The following is a 12859-nucleotide window of genomic DNA, read 5'->3' on the forward strand; positions in this document are numbered from 1 at the left end:
GCCTAGGTTCATATGGCTAGTATGCGTCTGAGGTGGGATTTGAATTCAGGTCCTCCTGACTCCAGAGCTGGTACTCTTTTCAGTGTCCCCCCTTTTTCTCATATACTCTTAAAAATATTCATTGTCCCAGGACTGGGTATCATGGGGATGGACAGAGCTACGAATCCTTGGAAGATGAAAAGAATGAGAAGGAACTGCTGCTTAGTTCCCAGTGTTGAGAGTCCACTAACTTTTGCAAGGAAAGACACAGATTTTCTCTGTAAAACTAGAGCCCTGTGCACATATGACATTTATGTAGCACTTTACAGTTTGTGGCTGTTCTTTACATACATGATCTCATGTAAGCCTCCTCATAATTCTTTTTGTTATCCCCAGTGGCACAGAGTAGGCACTTATTGTTCATCAACTTGAAATAGATCCTGAGAATATTATTATCTCCATTTTACAGATGAGAAAACTGAAACCTGGAGAAACCAAATGGCTTCCCCATGGCCACACAGTTCATAAGTATCAGGTTTTGAATATATATCCTCCTGGCTCCAGACCTAGCACCTTATTCCATATGCCGTGTTGCATAAGAGGAAAGATTTGTTCTCCTTCAGAGCTATTGTCTTTTGATGGCAGTATTAAGTAGCTTGATTAGGCTGTTTGGTCCTCAAAGCCCTTCCTATCTTTCCAGTCTCTTTAGAGTTTACTCCTCTCAATGCCCTCTATAATTCAGTTATACTGGCCTCTTTGCTCTTCCTCACATGCAGCTCCCCATCTCCCATCTCCATGCCTTTGCACTGATTGTCTCTCATTCCTGAAATGCTCTGCTCACCTCACCTCCACCTCTTAAGGTTCGCTGACTTCCCTCAAGTCTCAGTTCAAATACTGTCTTCTGCCACAGGCCTTTCCTAGTCACCCTGGGCAACAGTCCCTTCCCCTTTGAGATCACATCCCATCTGCTTGATAAATACCTTGAATATACTTAGGTCTCCCCCACTAGAAAATGGACAAAGTCTTTGTCTTTATCTTTTTCTTTTCAACCCTTCTTGGTATCCCCTAAGCTCTTATCACTGCATTCTTTTTGACTGATTAGTTGAAATGTCTTTAAAGAAATTAATACTCATGTGAATGGTAAGTGGCTAATGAGCTTCACTTTCCAAAATATATTTGCATTTTAAAAGATAGGTTGTTAGGCCAAAGTAATCCTTAATTGGCAGAATGTGTAGATTTATGTAAAATATTTGGGGAAGGGGGAATAAGTGGTTTCCTAGAAATGACACAACACTTCCATCACCAAGGATCTGAAAAACAGGGGTCATCGTCTAGTTATCCTATTTCTTCAACACAAGAAGAAAAGTTTCAAAACACAGTATTCAAATTGTCCAGTAGGGGCACTCTTACCCAAAGAAACACTCACCTAAGACATTGAGATTGGGCGCTGCTCAAAATACTGATATCCAAAGTCCCTTAGACATCAGGTATGACTTCTGCAATTTAAGAATTTTGGTTTTTTTACTATTTTGAATAAATATGTTGGGGGAATACAAAAATTATATCTTAGAAATTAAGGATTAGTAGACTTAAAGTTGGAAGGAAACATAGATGTCATCTAGTCCCATCTCCAAACCAGTGCTGGAACCCTTCTACAAAAATCCTTTGCAAATAATCATCCAGGCTCTGCTTGAATTGTTTTTGGCTCCAATAAGCTCATTATTCCTTTTTTCTTTAAAAAAAATTGTTTAGTATCTTATTTTTCCCCAATTATATGTAAAAAAGATTGTTTTTAAACTTTGAATTCCAAATTTTCTCCCTTGCTCTCTCTGCATCCCCTCATTGAGAAGGCAAACAATTCAATATAGGTTATACATGTGTAGTCATGCAAAACATATTAATCATGTGAAAGAAAACATAGACCAAAAAATCCTCAAGAAAAATAAAGTAAAAAAAAAATGCTTCAATCTGTATTCAGACACCATGGGTTCTTTGTCTGGGGATGGATAGCATTTTTTATCATAAGTCCTTCAGAGTTGTCTTGGATCATTGTATTACTGAGAATTTAACTAATTATTTCACCAGGTAGAATGGTTAAAAACAAATGGAGAATTCTTCCTTATACTGAGTGAAATTTACCTCCTTAAAACTTCCATTCATTTCTACCCCCTCTGCCTCCTTTGCTCTGCAGGCATCTCTTCTTCAGCTTTGCCCTGCACCCTTTGAAAATGGACGCTTGTGCCAAGTTCATCTCTACTACCCCTGCCCTTGTGAGGAACAGTTCTCAGCTGCTGAGTAGAGCATTATCTGGAGTGGTGCTAAACGGCCAGAGGTTTGGACAGATGAGAACCTCAGCGTTTTGGCAGCATCAGGTAGGTCCCCTGACCTCATGTCCCCAGATGTGGATTCCAAACTAGCACTGTCTCAAGGAACATTGACACAGCTGAGGCTGGGGCTGCCACTGTAGGGGTGGCTGGCTCTAGAGCTGGTATTGGGACTGTGTTTCAAAGTCTCATCATTGGCCAGGAACCCCTCCCTGAAGCAGCAGCTCTTTTCCTACGCCATCCTGGGCTCTGCCCTGTCTGAGGCAATGGGACTCTTTTGCTTGATGGTGGCCTTCCTCATCCTCTTCTCTATGTGATGGAGCCATTTCTATCCCCCAACATTTCGGAATGTTCCTCCTCATCCTCCTGGCCTTTCCATGTCTCTTGCAGCCTGTGTATACCTCCCTCTCCATCTTACCAGGTGGCCCTGGGGAAAGCCATGGGCTCAGGGTTTGACAGAGGGAAGACAAATAAATACTGTATTAATAAGCTGTTAAAAAAAACCAACTTCCACCCATTTCTAGTCATTCTTACCTTTGGAGTTGCATTGAAAAAGTCTATTCCCCTTTTGCAAGATCTCTAATCCATAACATCACAGAGTTTAGCCATGAGAGGGACCCAAGAGGTCATTTCCTCCAACCTCCTATTTTACTGATGTAGAGGCTCAGGTAGATGAAAGCACTGGTCCAAGGTCACCATTAATAAGCAGCAGGGCTGACTGCATTGAGAGTGTCCTGGACTAGAGACACTGCCCAGACCTGATCACTTCTCTCTTATGTGTTCAGTTCTGGGTACCACACTTGTGGAAAGATATTGAACAGCTAGAGGCAGCCCAGGGGAAGAGTGACTACAAGAGTGAAAGGTCCTTGAGATCCTGCACATGAGGAGTGATGGAAAGGACTGTGTCTGTTGTACAGGGAGAAAAGAAGCCTCAAGGAGGACATGTTTGCTGTGTTTCAGTATTTGAAGGGCTGTTGTGTGGAAGAAGGGATTGGACTTTTCCACTTAGTTCCAGAGGGCAGAGGAAGCCATGGGTTTCAGGCAAACAACACAGATTTGGTGTAAGAAAAAAACAAACGTCCTAATAATTAGAATGGGGTAGCTAGATGGTGCAGTGGATAGAATACCAACTCTGGAGTCATGAGGACCAGAGTTCAAATCCAACCCCAGATACTTGCTAGCTGTGTGACCCTGGGTAAGTCATTTAACCCTGTTTACTTCAGTTTCCTCATCTGTAAAAAGAACTGGAGAAGGAAATGGCAAACCACTCCAGTACTCTTGTCAAGAAAACCCCAAATGGGGTCATAGAGAGTCGTAACAACAAAACAGTAATTAGAATGGAATGGAATGGACCTTGGAAGATAGTGAGTTCTCCATCCTTGGTGGTCTTCAAGCAAAGGCTGGAGGGCCACTTGTTTTGGATGTTGCTGGAGGGATTACTCAGATGAATCAACAAATCAATAAACATTTGTTAAGCACCCAATGTGTGCCCGACACTGTGCCGAGACAGGGGATGCAAAGAAAGGCGTAAAAATAATCCCTCCCCGAAAGAGACAACATGAAGCAATAATTACAAATAAGAGATAGACAGGAGGCACTGGAAATGATCTCAGAAAAACAGTGCTATCCTTCAGGAGAACCAAGAAAGTTTTCTTGCAGAAAGTGGGATTTTAACTGAGATGTGAAGGAAGCCTGGGGAGATAAGAGGTCAAGATAAGGAAGGAAAGCATTCCAAATAGAAAGAACAATGCATGAAAATGCTTAGAGTTGGGACAAGGAGCATCTCATGCAAGGTATAGCCAAGAGGGCAGTGTCATTGGATCACAGGTTATGTAGAGGGAAGTAAGGTATTAAAAAAAAAAAAAACTGGAGAGGGTAGAAGGAAGCAGATTTATGAAGGGCTTGAAAAACCAAATGGAGGCATTTATATTTGATCCTAGACATAATAGGAGTCACTGGAGTTTATTTAGTGGTGTGTGTGTGTGTGTGTGTGTGTGTGTGTGTGTGTGTGTGTGTGTGTGTGTGTGTGCATGAGAGAAAGAGAAAATGGAGAGACAAGAGAAAGAGAGGAAGGGAGGGAATGAGGAAGGGAGGGAGAGGGAGAGAGAGAGAGAGATCAAGAGCATGATAGCATGAGAGAGAAAAATAGACAAGAGAGGGAGGGAGGGAAAGAGGAAAGAGGGGGAGTGGGAGAGGGAGAGAGTCCTGAGCTTTAGGAAGTTTACTTTAGCAGCTGAATAGGGGATGGGCTGGAGTGGGGAGGGACTTGAGGCAGGAAGACCAACCAAAAGGCTGTTGAAATAGTCCAGGCATGAAGGGATACGATTCTATACTGGGGTGGGGGCAGTCTCTGAGGAGGCAAGGGGGTATATGAAGGTAGAAATCTACAGAACTTGGTAACTAATTGGACATGGGGAATGACTGAGAGTAAAACATCAAGAATGACACCTAGATTAGGAACCTGTAGGGTGGTAGTGAGAGGATGGTAGTGGCCTAATCAGTATATAGGATAAGAAAAGGGGAGGATTTTAAGGGAAAGATGAGTTCCATTTTGGACGTGCGTTTAAAAGTCATCCATTTTGAAATGTCTAAGAGGCAGCTGGAGATGTGAAACTAGAGGCCAGGAGAAAAGTTGGAGCTGGATAAATAGATCAGAGAATTATTTCCATAGAGATGATACTTGAACCCAGAATAAGTATCAGACAGAAGAGACTGAGGAGTGATCAGACAGATAGGAAAAGAACTGGAGAGAGCAGGGTCACGAAACTCTAGAGAGAAGACATCAAGGAGAAGGGGTTGTGTCAAAAAATGACAGAGAGGTCAAGGAAAATGAGAAAAGGCCATTAGATTTGGTGATATGGACTGGCCCAGACTGCCTCTGAGGCTCTTTCCACTCTTGAGTCTGGGGTTTCATGAACCTCAGTACCCTGGCTCCAAATCCAATGCCTTTTCCATTCACCGTAAGGATTCTTTCTCAGCAATTCAGTGTCTTTTCTTCAATAGGGAAAAAAAGGTGCAAATTTACGAACCAGGATTCTACTTACAGTTCTGCTCTAACTAGTCAGTGTTCATTTGTGTAATAATTCCCAGAAGATATCTTATTGGCAGTTATAGCATGCTGAGCATAGATCTTAGCTGATGAAAAAGGAAATAAATTCATATTCATTGTAATATTAACTCCTTCCCCTTCCCTGCCCAACCTTCCTCCTTCCCTCCCCATCCTTGCTCAGTCTCAGGCACTATAGTGACAAAAGAAAGTGAAACTATGGTCCCAGCCATCAAGGACCTTATTCTCTATTGGGAAATATGGGATGGGAACTTGCGGCCTTGAGGACACATGTGACCCTCTAGGTCCTCAAGTGCGACCTTTTGACTGAGTCCACACAACAAATCCTTTTATTAAGGGGATTTGTTCTGTGAAGTTTGGATTCAGTCAAAGGGCCTCACTTGAGGACCTGGAGGGTCACATGTGGCCTTGAGGTTATAGGTTCCCCACCCCTGGACTTTGGATGATCTCCCTAAAGCAAGACCGATGAGGAGGCTGTATGATGAATGGAGCATTAGACTTAGTGGTCAGAATTAGAACCATCATTTACTAGTTGTGTACCCTTCAGCAAGTCACTTGTGTTTTAGCCTGGTAGCAACAGGAAACCCTGAAGATTTTTCAGGAATGGGGGAGAGGAGAGGAGGGGCATGAAATGGTTGTATCTGAGTTTTAGGACTAGTCTCTTTCTTGCTCCAGTCCATCCTGCACTCGGCTGCCAAAATGATCTTCCTAAAGTGTAGGTCTGACCTTGTTACTCTCCTGCTCAAACTCCAGTGGCTCCCTATTACCTCAAGGATCAAATATAAAATCTTCTTTGACTTTTAAAGCCCTTCACCATCTGGCTCTTTCTTTAAGTTGCCAATCTTCTCCTCAGATATCCCACCTGACTCATTTTGGATGTCTTTGGGGTACCACCATCCCCACCCTTTTCAACTTTCTTTTGTATATTGTCTTCCTCATGAGACTATAAGGTCCTTGAGGACAGGGGCTGTCACTCTTTTTTAAGTATTTGTATGCCCAGTGCTGAGCCACTAGGTGACGGAATGGATAGAAGGCTGGGCCTGCAGCCTGGAAGACTTGGCTTCCTGAGTTCAAATTTGGCCTCAGAAACTTACTAGCTGTGTGACCTTGGGCAAGTCACATAACTCTGTTTGCCTCAGTTTCCTCATCTGTAAAAATGAGCTGAAGAAGGAAATGGCAAACCACTCCATAATGGGGTCATGAAGAGTCAGACGCAACTGAACAACATGCCATAGTAGGGACTCAATGTTTACTGACTATTGTCTCCTTTTAAGCATTACTTCCCTCATGATTGAGCAACACTGCAGTTCCTCACATAACACTCCATCTCCAAATTCTGTGCCTTTTTAATGACCGAGAATGGTCCTTTGAGGTCCCTCCTCCTCTTTAAGACTCAGTTCACACCTACCTTCTGCTACTGCCATTTGCCTCTCATACATACATGTATGTATGTAATTGGTTGCTTGCATGTTTTCTCCCCCTCTTTGGAACTTGAAGTACTTAACAAATGTTTGCTAACTGACTTATTGACATCCTCTTTAAGCCTCAGTTTTCTCATCTACAAAACAAGAATAATAAAATTTGTACCAACTCCTTTAAGGAATCGTTGCAAAATTCAATTAACATAAATAGTGTTTCTCTGTGCATATATGTGCGCATATATTTTATACCATAAAGTACTGTGTAAAATGCTGTTTTAAAAATTATATTTTGAGGGACAGCTAGGTGGTGCAGTAGAGTACTGACCCTGGAGTGAGGAAGACCTGAGTTCAAATTTCACCTCAGACACTTGACACTAACTGTATGACACTGGGCAAGTCATTTAACCCCGACTGCCTTGCCTTACTTCAAAAACAAAACAAAAAAATTTTTCCAGACTATTAGAGTTTCCGAGAACTTTGGACAATGATATAAATCTCTCTTTTTCCCTTTTTCCCTTCCATTTTCTCTTGGAAAATGCAAAACATCAGTTGTTCCATTACCCCTTAGGGAAACGCTCAATTTCACTCTATGCTAAGTATATCACTGTTCACATACAATAGAGACCTTTAAACAATGACAAACTAACATGACTAGTTATGTCTGTATGTACACATATGTGTATACATATGACCATATGTATACATTTATATGTGTGTATGTATATATGTGTGAATCTATCTATCTAACCAGCAAGGTAGCTATCTGTGAAGCTCTTTGGTTAGAACTGGGTGGGTTTAGTTGGGAAGATATCCCAGAGGAAATGAGTTTTGATCAGAATTATAAAGAAGGAAGTAGATCATAGAGTACTAGATTTGATCAGGAAGACCTGGGTTCTAATCCCACTCTGGACATTCACTAATTATATGATCCTGAACAACTAAGCCTCCCTGAAGCTCAGTTTTTTCACCTGTAAAATGGACATACTAATACTTGCCATACTTACCTTTTTAAAATTAATTAATTAATTTTTAGTTTTCAACATTCACTTCCATGAGTTTTAAAATTTCTCTGCTTCTCTCCGCTTCCCCCTCCCCAAGATGGTGTGCCATGTGATACAGGCTCTACATATACATTCTTATTAAACATATTTTCATACTAGTCATGTTGTATAGAAGAATTAGAAAGAATAGGAGGAACCATGAGAAAGAAAAAAACAAAAGAAAACCAAAAAAAGTGAGCAAATAGTATTCTTCAATCTGCGCTCAGACTCCATCGTTCTTTCTCTGAATGTGGATGGCATTTTCCATTGTGAGTCTTTTGGAATTGTTTTAGGTCCTTACATTGCTGAGAAGGGCTACATCTATCAAAGTCAGTCATCGCATAATGTTTGCCATGCTTATCTCGTAGGGTCCTTGTGAGGTTCGTGTGAGATAACTTATTTCAAGTGCTTTTGAAACTCTAGTGTGTTATATAAATTTCAGTTATTATTATCATCACTGGAAGAATGCTGGCATATGGCAGGGAGTGGGAAGAGGGCTCATTCTGAAGAGGGCAGCAGCATAGGCTGTGGCAAGGGATGGAAATGTGAGGGGCAGGGTGGTCAGGTTTGCTTGGAAGGAGCCAAGAGACCAGCCTGGGGAATGAGGGAAATGAACACAATGGAGGAGGCAATCACCTATAGCTTTAGACTAGGAAAAGCCTTATAGCTAACTCTAAGGAGTCTGGATTTAGTCATTATTTTGAAAAGCAACTCATAGTTCACCTTTGGATCCCAGGGAAGAATTAATTATTAATCTTCATAACAACTCAAAGACTGCTATCTCCAAACCCCAAGCCTCAACACAACTTTTTCATCATACGCACATCTTAATCAGCAACAACCCTCTAACCACATTAGTGGAAGTCATGTCATCTTTTATCAGTCATTACTGGGACCGAAGGCAAAGTTCACAACCTGTAGTTTGTGGACCTGGAGCTGATACCTCTCTCTAAGGAAATCAGATGCTTTAAGCCAGCATTAGATATAGGAGTGCATATTATGTTACTCATCTTGGCATCCCACCCAGAGTGGCATTCCCTGTCTCTCTGCCTTTGTGAGACTATTCTGGAAGCTAGCTAACTTTTCAAGAGTCCCTTCTCTCTGGAGGTTCCTGCACAGAGCAGGAAAAGTAGGATTTCCCACTGCTAAACCACAGGGGGAACCAGCAAAAAGCAGGGACTTGAGACAGGCCAGAAGGGCAGCATGGATTAAAAGGGAGAGAGAGGACGGGGGCAGGGAGCAGTGAGCCTGGAAAATCTCCTGAATGACCCAGTCATGGTCTTATGGGGGGGTGAGGAACCTGTGGCCTCTAGGTCACATGTGGCTCTCTAGGTCCTCAAGTGTGGTCCTTTGGCTGAAACCAAACTTTACAAAACAAAAATTAAGTTTAGATTCAGTCAAAGGGCTATACTTGAGGACCTAGAGGGCCACATGTAACCTCGAGGCCACAGGTTCGCCATCCCTGGACTCTTATGTATGGCTTATGTATCTTTTTACTGTAGATGACTTATTATGACCTTCCTCATCTTATCTATGGGATGGGTACTGACTTGGGCCCAAAATAGAGCAATTTAAACAGATAGAATTTCTGCCCTCAGAGAGCTTATAATCTAAGACACTGGCTGATGAGGATGACAGCACCATCATCATCATCCAAACATGGGCCTGATGGTGCCATGTTCTGCAGCAAGGATTACTCTTTGCAGAGCCTGTGGCTTTCAAAGAGGAAGATTTAGGCAAGGTGTGATCTCTGTTTTCAAATATCCAAAAGGTTATCATGCTAAAGCAAGATGAGGGGGATGGGTAGTATTGAACCGAGGTGTCAAATGTACAGCTTGAGGCAGCTGGCAAACTCCTTCACCATAGAACCAAATGAAAGCAGCATGGGGAATATTTAACAAAATGAACAAAAAGATAATAGGACAGAGATAATGTTAATATGTGGTTTTCTAAGTCAGTATGTAACCTGCAGGGATCCTTAGGTACAGTTTGATGGAGTTTGATCCCCATTAGTGCAGTGAATAGAAAGCTGGCCAGAATGGGGAATCAGGAGTGATTGAGTTTCAGTCCCACCTCTGGCATTAAGTAGTGGTGGGACCCTGGGCAAGTCATCAACCTCGGTTTCCTCATCTGTAAAATGTAGGTAATAATAGCACCTACCTCACTTCACAAGATTGTTGTGAGGATCTAATGAGATAACATGTGTAGTTAAGGCAGTTAGGTGGTATAGTGGATGGAGCACTGAACCTGGAGTCAGGAAGACCTGAGTTCAAATCTGGCCTCAAAGACCTGGGTAAACCACTTCACTTTAAGTTTGCCTTACTTTCCTCATCTGTAAAATGGTGATGATAATAGCATCTCCCTCCCAGGGTTAATGTGAAGATCAAATGAGGTCATATTTGTGAAGCACTTAGCACAGTGCCTGGCATGTAGTGAGAGCTATATAAGTATTAGCTTTTATCATTATCGTTCTTATCAGCATGCTTTGCAAACTTCCAAGTGTTATATAGATGCTTTTGGCCATGGAGATAACATTTAGAGAAATGACTAGAGGTGCTGACACCCTCCCTCTCATACCCTTCCCCTTGGTAAAGACTATGGCTAAGGTTAGTGGATTGGTGGCTCTTTTCCTAAATGAGTCTATACCAGGGGTGGGGAACCAGAGGCCTTGAGGCCACATGCCCCTCTAGGTCCTCAAGTGCAGCTCTTTGAATCCAAACAAATATCCTTCACAAAAGGATTTGTTCTGTAAAAGTTAGACTCAGCCAAAAGGCAGCACCCAAGGACCTAGAAGGTCACAAGTGGCCTCGAGGCTGTAGATTCCTAAGGAAGAAACACTCTGGGGCCAAAAAACAACTTGGGCAATTTAATCCTTCAGTGTCTTAAAGAAATCAGGCTCCATTTACTTCACCAACCCCCTTGAGTCCAAAACAAAGGACACCACCCCTACCCTACCCTCAATGAAGTTGCAAGAGGCTTCCCCTTCTCCTTAGTCAATGTGACCTTGAGCAACTTCCTGATGTTCATACCCTTGCATTTTCTGTCAACTTCCTTTCTTTTCATCTTTGAAAAATAATTTATTGATATTCTTGTCTCTTTTACAGCATTCTTTCTTATTAACAAGTATAGTAAACTAGGGGTAAACTAGGGTAGAAAGGTGGTACAGTGGATAGAACTCTAGGCCTGGAGTCAGGAAGATCTGAGTTCAAATCCAGCCTTAGACACCTACTTGCTGCGTGACCCTGGGCAAGTCACTTTACCCCTATTTACCTCAGTTTCCTCATCTGTAAAATTGGGACACACTGGAGAAGGAAACTGCAAACCACTCCAGTATTTTTGCCTTGAAAATCCCATGCACAAGTCCATGGGGTCACAAAGAGTTGGACACAGCTGAACAACAATAATAAATAGTATTTGCCATGTTGAAAATGAATGCCTCATTCTCTACCTCCAATCTGCTACCTTTTTGCCAGGGCTTTAGTTTTTAAAATTTCAAATGCTTTATTAGAATGCAATATAGATGATATACATACACCTACACATATCCGTATATGTATACATATATATATATATATATATATATATATATATATGTATACATATATATATATATATATATATATATATATATATATATATATATATATATATATACATACATGTATTCAATACCATTTTTAGCCTCTTTACTGAAGCCTGGGTTTTCCTAGAGGACAAGTCTAGTGATACAGTAACCAGACCAAGCAATGTTGGGTTGTGTCACTGAAGGGGAAAGTGTGTGAGGATCTTATTAAAGATATCCACCTCTGCCCCAGAAGCCTTCTCAGGCTCACAATGCTGTCACAATTATAAACTTTTCCTTCAGTTGGTGAGTTCCTCCCCATCACCCTTGCCTTCATGCTCTCCTCAAGCTTTAACCATCCCATTACTCTCTATACCCTCACTTCATCTTCACCCTTTACCAGTATCTTCTCCCCTCTCAAAACCGACTCCCCTCGCAAAGCTTTTTCACATCCCTTTTATGTGTCTTCTCTTACCAAAATATAAGTTCCTTGAGAGAAAAGACTTTTTCTTTTTCTAAATTTTTTAGCATAATTCTAAATTGTTTTCTAGAACCACCACCAAGGAGGAGTGGCCTGGAACCCTTGACCAATTCATAGCTCCACCAACAGTACAAACTCCTTTCTCTCTTCTCTCATAGTCGCGCTTAGGGCCAAGTTCTCCCAGCCTTCCAAGGTGATAATTAGCTAAATAGATAAGCTTATACTGAAAATAGGTAGAGATCTGTGAGCTCTGAACCCTCCTGTAATCAGATAAAACTGAATGCTAATGGGAAAGAGCTATTGAGACTTCTGGGAGTGTGGGGGGGAGGCCACTATAGCCCAAGGCCACATTTCTGCATCATGACAAGGTCCTCTAGAAGACAAGGGTCATTTGCTCTCTTGGTTGCTTTTGATGGTGATCTGAAACTGTGATTTCATCCATGGAGAACTCAGAAGAAAAATTCCCCACACAGATGCAAATCAATACTTTCTCCCCTAGAGAGTCCTCTAGAGCTCTTCGAGATTGACTTGACTCCAAGGCCAATGCTTTCCCCACTAGCCATGTTAACAAAATGAAGTGGGTTTTTGTTTTTGTTTTTTTTTTGTTTTGTCATAATCGGGAAAGGATACTCTGCAAGGATACAGCACTGATTCAGATGAGCATAGCTTCCCTGTCTGTGTTGGCTATATAATAGTCTAAACTGCAGAAGGGCAGCTGCTTCTACACTCTTATAATATTGGCTTTGGTGTTTAGGCCACCCAGAATCTCCATCAATGGCCTTCACCTTAGTCCCCTGAGGCACTAAGTCTTGAGGACAGGATTGATACCTGTAAATGCAAAATAGCCTGGTCTATGTAGTAGATATCCCCAATCAATCAGCAAGCATTTATTACATGTGCCAGTCCTTGGGCCAGGGGCTGGAGATACAAAGACAGAAATGAATAGACACTCCTCAAGGAGCTCACATTCTGCAGGAAGAAACAA

The sequence above is a fragment of the Notamacropus eugenii genome, chromosome 2 (assembly GCF_028372415.1).
Source record: "Notamacropus eugenii isolate mMacEug1 chromosome 2, mMacEug1.pri_v2, whole genome shotgun sequence".
NCBI classification, from domain to species: Eukaryota; Metazoa; Chordata; class Mammalia; order Diprotodontia; family Macropodidae; genus Notamacropus; species Notamacropus eugenii.